At 48.3% G+C, this 6,862-nt stretch overlaps 1 pseudogene; it reads right to left on the bottom strand.

Annotated features, from left to right (window-relative positions):
- Positions 1-4,356: 4,356 nt before the first annotated feature.
- On the bottom strand, positions 4,357-5,286 carry LOC131483122 (transcription factor SOX-2-like; annotated as a pseudogene).
- Between the last annotated feature and the right edge of the window lie 1,576 nt (positions 5,287-6,862).

Genomic DNA, 6,862 nt, shown 5'->3' with positions numbered 1-6,862 from the left:
GAGGTGCAGGGATCATCAGCCTAACACTTGTGGCTCTGGAGCAGGTGGCAGGTGAGCTAGGGGAGCATGGGCACAGTCCAACTTTTCCTGGCCTTGGAGTGGCCATCCTTGGGGGTATTAGAGGTGCAGGGTGGGTGGCAAACGCTGGCTGATTCTACATGCCCACGAGATACCTGCGATGTGGAGGGTCAGGTGGGCTAGATGTAAGGGGGTCTCTGTTCAAGCAGTCCTGTCCCTGCAGCAGGACACAAAGCAGGAGTGTTAGAAGCAGTGTAGGTGCTGGGTAAAAGGGTCTGGCATTGGAACACAGGCAGAGTGTGGTACATGAAGGCTGCGATCATGTATGCTGGCCCAGGCAGTCTGGCTCCACCCAGGAACAGCAGTCATCTTGACAGGTGGTGGGGTGATGGGACAGGGTAAGCAGAGGCCAGCCCAGAGTACCTGGTCTGGAACTGGCTGGTGGGCGAGAGGTTGTCTGAGTGAAGAAGTTGGTGGCCTAGCTTGCCTGGCACTAGAGCTGCAGACCAAGCGGGCATGCTACAGGCTCATTGGGGATGAAGGATAAGAGAGGATGCAGCCAAACAGCTTGCCCTTGGAGCACCAGAAAGCTGGGTGAGGTATATCCGCTGTGGGCAGGTTGCTCTAGCCAAGCCAACATAGCCTTAGAATAGCGTGTGGGGTGACAGTGTGGTTTCAGAAGTGGTGCTGGGGATGACAGCAGAGCTGTCTTGGCCCTGGAACAGGCAAGGCTGGCTATAAGCACATGGGACACTGGCTGAGACCACCTGGCCATGGTGCAGTAGGCTTGAGCAACAGCACAGCCCAGCTGGCTTTGGAAGGGCTGGCATGCGGGTTAGGGTTGTTAGGGATGTGGACTCAACCCCTCTGAGCATGGAGTGGCATGTGGGCTGGGTGGGCTAGAGGTGCAGGGCCTGGCAGCTGAGCAGGCTTGCATATGTAGTAACTGGTGTTGCCGCTGGGTGTCAGACTCGCTGGTAACTTCCAAGGGAAGTCAACTACTGGAATAGTGGCACTGGCAGAAACAGCATGCACCAAACAGGGGCAGATTCTGTGGTGAGGAAATCATTCACTTGACCGCTGCTTACAATTACATTTACAAAGTAACTGATTATAAGCATCCTAATAAACAGTGAGGTTTGTGTCTGTGATATGTTCTCTTAAAATGAATCTTGCTTATTTTGTAGGATTAATTCTAAGCCAAGTGGTGTACCTTTGCAGAATCACAGTGTGTTCTCTCAGGAGTCCTATTTGGTAGCAACAGAAACCTTTTCAACAATGATACCTATGCTCACCTTGTATCATTCTTCATGGAGTCCACATCTAGAGCAGGATGTCTGAACTTCTAATTCCATCAGTGTCAGGGATCTCCTAGATTCCCCTCCTCCCCGCCCCTGGCCTTTCACTTGACTGGCCATCATTGGGCCACTGTCTTGCTCGTTCAGCATCAATGGTAAGATGTGGGCAGAGCAGGCTCTGGTCCGGTGACCCAGCTGGGTGCTGACTGATTCCATAGCATTGCTGCTAGCTAATACTGGGTTCTGTCAGAGCCACAGGCATACATATCAGTTGGAGAATTAGCCCACCCATTCAGTCAACACTGAGAACAACACAATTTTGTTTCTGCTTGTTTTATTGGACTTTATATAGAGACTCATCATACTTGTCTAAAAGTGTACCTGTCAATAAACCTTTCAAAATTTACATTGAGTAAATATATATATAATTTATGTCATTTAGTTATTTAAATGCATATTTTATGCGTGTACACATTTTTGTTTCACATGATTGCACCATCACAGAGATTTATAAATACTTCAAAGTGCATCATAAAAAGATTATTTTTAAAAAAGATTTATTTACTTATTGTTAGAAAGTCAGATTTCAGAGATAAGAAGAGACAGAGAGGAAGATCTTCCATCTGCTGGTTTACTCCGCAAGTTGCTTCAGTGCCTGTAGCTGAGAAACTCCAAAGCCAGGAGCCAAGAGCCTTCACTAGGTTTTACACAAGAGTACATGGTCCCAAGGCTTTGGGCCATTGTCTACTGCTTTCCCAGGCTACAAGCAGGAAGCTGGAAGGGAAGTGTAACAGCTGAAACATGAGCTGGCATTCATATGGGATCCCAGCACATGCAAGGAAAGGACTTCTGCCACTAAGCTACCACACCTTGTCCAAAACCGAATTTTATAAATCCGAATTCCAAAATTCATCTTTTTTTTTAAAGATGTATTTATTTTTTTTATTGGAAAGTCAGATATACATAGTGGAAGAGAGACAGAGAGGAAGATCTTCTGTCCGATGATTCATCCCCAAGTGACTGCAACGGCCGGTGCTGCATGTATCTGAGGCCAGGAACCAGGAGCTTCCTGGTTTCCAACATGGGTGCAGGGTCCCAAGACTTTGGGCCATCCTGCACTGCTTACCCAGGCCACAAGCAGGGAGCTGGATGAGAAGTGAAGCTGCCGAAATTAGAACTGGCGCCCACATGGGATCCTGGCATGTTCAAGGCAAGGACATCAAGCCACTAGGCCACGCTGCCAGGTCCTGCAACTTATACCTTAAGGACTATAATCAATTATATTAAGCATAGATTTTAATTCACAATCTTTCCCATCAACAACACATTTCCATTCTTGTTACCAGTCTGCATGCTAATATAAAATCTAGGAGATAGAGAACATGAGTTCCCCTCTTACCTTGGAACAATGTAACAGTGGATTACATTTTAAATCTATGCCAATTTATTCTTGACATAACTGTTACATGCTTTAGAGATTACATCAAGAGTTGTATTTAGAGCCCAGCCAGGTGGCCTAGTGGCTAAACTCTTTGCCTTGAGTTCGTCGGAATCCCATATGGGCACTGGTTCTTTTTTTTTTTTTTCATATTTTAAAAATTTATTTATCTCAAACTGTGCATAATGGAGTAAAAGCTTAAGTTGAAAATGTACCTGTTATAAGAATGGTATCGGTTCAAATATATATACGGATTCTCGGCAGAGTGATTCAAATAATACAGAGCCAAATCTTTTAAAATATACTATGGGAAAAACAAAACAGGAAGAGGGATGTGAAGGAAACCTGAAAATATCACAATAAACTTACAGAAATATTACAAACCATCTGAAAATAATTCAAACAGTAATTTTATGTTGGTGCTCTTTCATCTGAACAAAATGGAAAGTTTGGGATTGAACAAAAACTATTATCGATTACCAATGATGTCAATCTGCATGGCCATTTTTGCTTAACAGAAAGTTAAAAGAAATTTAGTACAATCTGAAACTCTTGCCCATTTTAAAACCAGACCACGGAGATAGTTTTCCCAGTTACTTATTATAAATTTTTTTCCTTTTATACAATTTTTTTTAAAGATTTATTCGTTTTATTACAGCCAGATATACACAGAGGAGGAGAGACAGAGAGGAAGATCTTCTGTCCGATGATTCACTCCCCAAGTGAGCCGCAACGGGCTGGTGCACGCCGATCCGAAGCCGGGAACCTGGAACCTCTTCCAGGTCTCCCACACGGGTGCAGGGTCCCAATGCATTGGGCCGTCCTCAACTGCTTTCCCAGGCCACAAGCAGGGAGCTGGATGGGAAGTGGAGCTGCTGGGATTAGAACCGGCTCCCATATGGGATCCCGGGGCTTTCAAGGCGAGGACTTTAGCCGCTAGGCCACGCCGCAGGGCCCTTTTATACAATTTTTAAAATAATTAAAATGTCCAAATCTGGGCCTGGCGGCATGGACTAGCAGCTAAAGTCCTCGCCTTGAGTGTGCCAGGATTCCATATGGGCGCCAGTTCCTGACTGCTCCACTTCCCATCCAGCTCCCTGCTTGTGGCCTGGGAAAGCAGTCCCAATCGTTTTGGGATCCTGCATCCCTCTGGGAGGTTCCTGGCTCCGGATTGGCACAGCACCGGCCATTGTGTTATTGCGGAGTGAATCATCGGAGGGAAGATCTTCCCTCTGTCTCTCCTATTTGTATATCTGACTTTGTAATAAAAATAAATAAATCTTTTTAAAAATGTCCAAATCTAATTAATTCTCTTCACATTTGGTAGCCCCCTCTGAACCTGTCATTTGCTGTGGGTAATGAAATTTGCATCTTTGTCAACATACCAGGATTTTTGTTGCATGCGCTTGTTTTATTGTCATGCTTCCTTCTCACTCTCTACTGTTGCACCCCTCTCATTTCCTATTTTGTTGTTGTTGTTGTTTTGTTTGTTTCCATTTTCCTCTGAATATGTCATTCCCCCTACTCCCCACTTCACTATCACCCCCCAACCTCCCCTCCCACCCCCAGTTCTTCTCCAGTCCGCTATCCTGTGGGCGCCCCTCACATGTGCGAGAGAGGCAGTGTGCTGTTAATGGCCGTGCTGGGCACCAAGCTGCTCTGGTAGTGCTGTGACGTGTGCACTCACCTGGGGCTGGTGGGCTCTGGCACCTCTGCTCCAGGGAGGTACATGATGATCTTGTTCTGGAGGTCCCCGGCCTGGCAGGGTGCCCTGGAGTGGGAGGAAGAGGTAACCAGGAGTGGAGGGGGGGGGCTGGAACTGGTCTTGGACTTGACTACCGAGCCCATGGAGCTCAGTACCATTGCAGGGGTGTCATGCTGCAACTAGGACATGCTGTGGGTGGGACAGCCGTTCATGTAGGTCTGCGAGCTGCTCATGGAGTTGTACTGCAGCGTGCTCACGTCATAGCGGTGCATGGGCTGCATCTGAGCCACGCCATGCGCATTGAGGCCCCGATGCTGCGGGCAGCCAAACTGGTCCTGCATCATGCTGTAGCTGCCATTGCTGCAGGCCTTCACGAGCACATAGCTGTCCATGCGCTGGTTCACGCCCGCGCCCAGGCCGCTGCCCACCCCAAACCCGCTGGCCATGCTGTTGCTGCTGGGGGCCAGCAGGCCTCTGGGCTGCGTGTACTTATCCTTCTTCATGAGAGTCTTGGTTTTCCGCCTTGGCCAATATTTATAATCCAGGTGCTCCTTCTTGTGCAGCCCCCTCAGCCGCTTGGCCTTCGCGATGAAGGGCCGCTTCGCCATCTCCAACTGTTTCCACTCGGGGCTCAGACACTTGCTGATCTCAGACTTGTGCATCTTGGGGTTCTCCTGGCCCATCTTGCGACTTTGTCCATGGGACCACACCATGAAGGTGTTCTGGGCCTTTAGGTTGCCATTGCCGACCACCGCTTCCATGGCGTTGCCATTGCTGCCACCCGCCGAATTCGGCTGCGGGCCCAGCGGCTTGAGCTCTGTCTCCATCTGTTGTCACTAGGCCATTTAATTTTTTTTTTAAAGATTTATTTTATTTTTATTACAAAGTCAGATATACTGAGAGGAGGAGAGATAGAGAGGAAGTGGAGCTGCCGGGATTAGAACCAGCGGCCATATGGGATCAAGGCGAGGACCTTAGCCACTAGGCCACGCTGCCAAGCCCCATCTCCATCTGTTGTACATGCAGGCGCTGTGCGCGTGGGCCCGGCCCGCTGAAGGCCGGAGACCCTCGGCGCGACAGGAAACTGGAGGGTGGGGGGACCGCAGGAGGAGGAGGAAGTGTAGGGGAGGCGGGCCGGCAGGTGATTGGGGATCACGGGTTGGGAGAGAAGACCAGGTGGAGGAGAGCAATTTGGGGAGGGGAGGAAGGAAGGGGACAGAGGGGGGAGAGAGAGAGAGAGAGATAGAGAGAGAGAAAGAGAAGCGAACTGGAATCGGGTTCAAAAAAGCAGTGTTTCCCTCCGCCTCGGGCCCATGCCGCCGCCACCGACTGCGATTATTATTATTATTGTTGTTGTGATTATTTTTTTGGAAAGGCTTAAGCCCCTGACTCAAACTTCTTTCTGCCTTTCTTTCTCTCCTCTTCTTGTCCCCTCAGTCCTTAAAGAGGTAGCAAACTACTTTCTCCCTTTTGCAAACACTCTTTCTCTGCTTTTACAACTCCTGATACTTTTTTGAACAAGTTAATAGACAGCCGTCCAAGTGCTGATTCTAATCCTGGGAGTTCTGCTTCGCATCCAGCTTCCTGCTTGTGGACTGGGAAAGCCTTGGGCCCCTGCACACATGTGGGAGACATGGAGGAAGTTCCTGACTCCTGGCTCCGGATCGGCAAGCACCAGCCTTTGTGGCCACTTGGGGAATGAATCATCCTACAGAAGAGCTTCCTCTCTGTCTCCCCTCCTATCTGTATACCTGACTTTGCAATAAAAATAAACTAAATCTTAAAAAAAAAAGAGTTGTACTTAATCAGGCACAAACATTGCTCTTAGGGCACAAGAGGCTAGGAATTCTTAAGTTTACATTTAGAAAATCTCACTGGTCGGCAAAGGGCGTAGACATGTTTGAGATGACAGAAAATTATTAGATAGGCTAAGGTATAGAAAGCAGATTACAGAAAAAGTAAGGGGCCAGGAAGTCAGCAGGGAGGTACTTGGAGAACCCCTGCACACAGAGAAGAGGTGACCACAGCTGAGCGGTGTTTAGGGAACAGAAAATCCAGCAGCCACTGATGAGCTGTGATTCGGACTCAAAGGACAACCAGAGACCCAGAAGCAGCCACAGATCAGCCCTTGCAGCAGCCAGGTGAGAACTTGGGTTCACATGGGGAGCTCGGGAAGTGAAGACAGGTTGGGACTGGTGAATCGTGCCAAATACTTTGGATGTGGGGAGAAACACACCCTCCTTCACTGCTGGTGGGAGTATAGGCTAATACAACCACTGTGGAAATCAGCATGGAGAATGGTTGGAGAATTGCAAATAAATCTGCAATACAACCCAGCTATCCTGCTGCTGGGAATATACCCAATGGAAATGAAATTTGCATATGAGAAGGGGATCTGTAATC

The sequence above is a fragment of the Ochotona princeps genome, chromosome 23 (assembly GCF_030435755.1).
Source record: "Ochotona princeps isolate mOchPri1 chromosome 23, mOchPri1.hap1, whole genome shotgun sequence".
Classification (NCBI taxonomy): Eukaryota; Metazoa; Chordata; class Mammalia; order Lagomorpha; family Ochotonidae; genus Ochotona; species Ochotona princeps.
The sequence above is the reverse complement of the archived record's forward strand: the minus strand, read 5'-3'. Positions and strand labels throughout refer to the sequence as shown.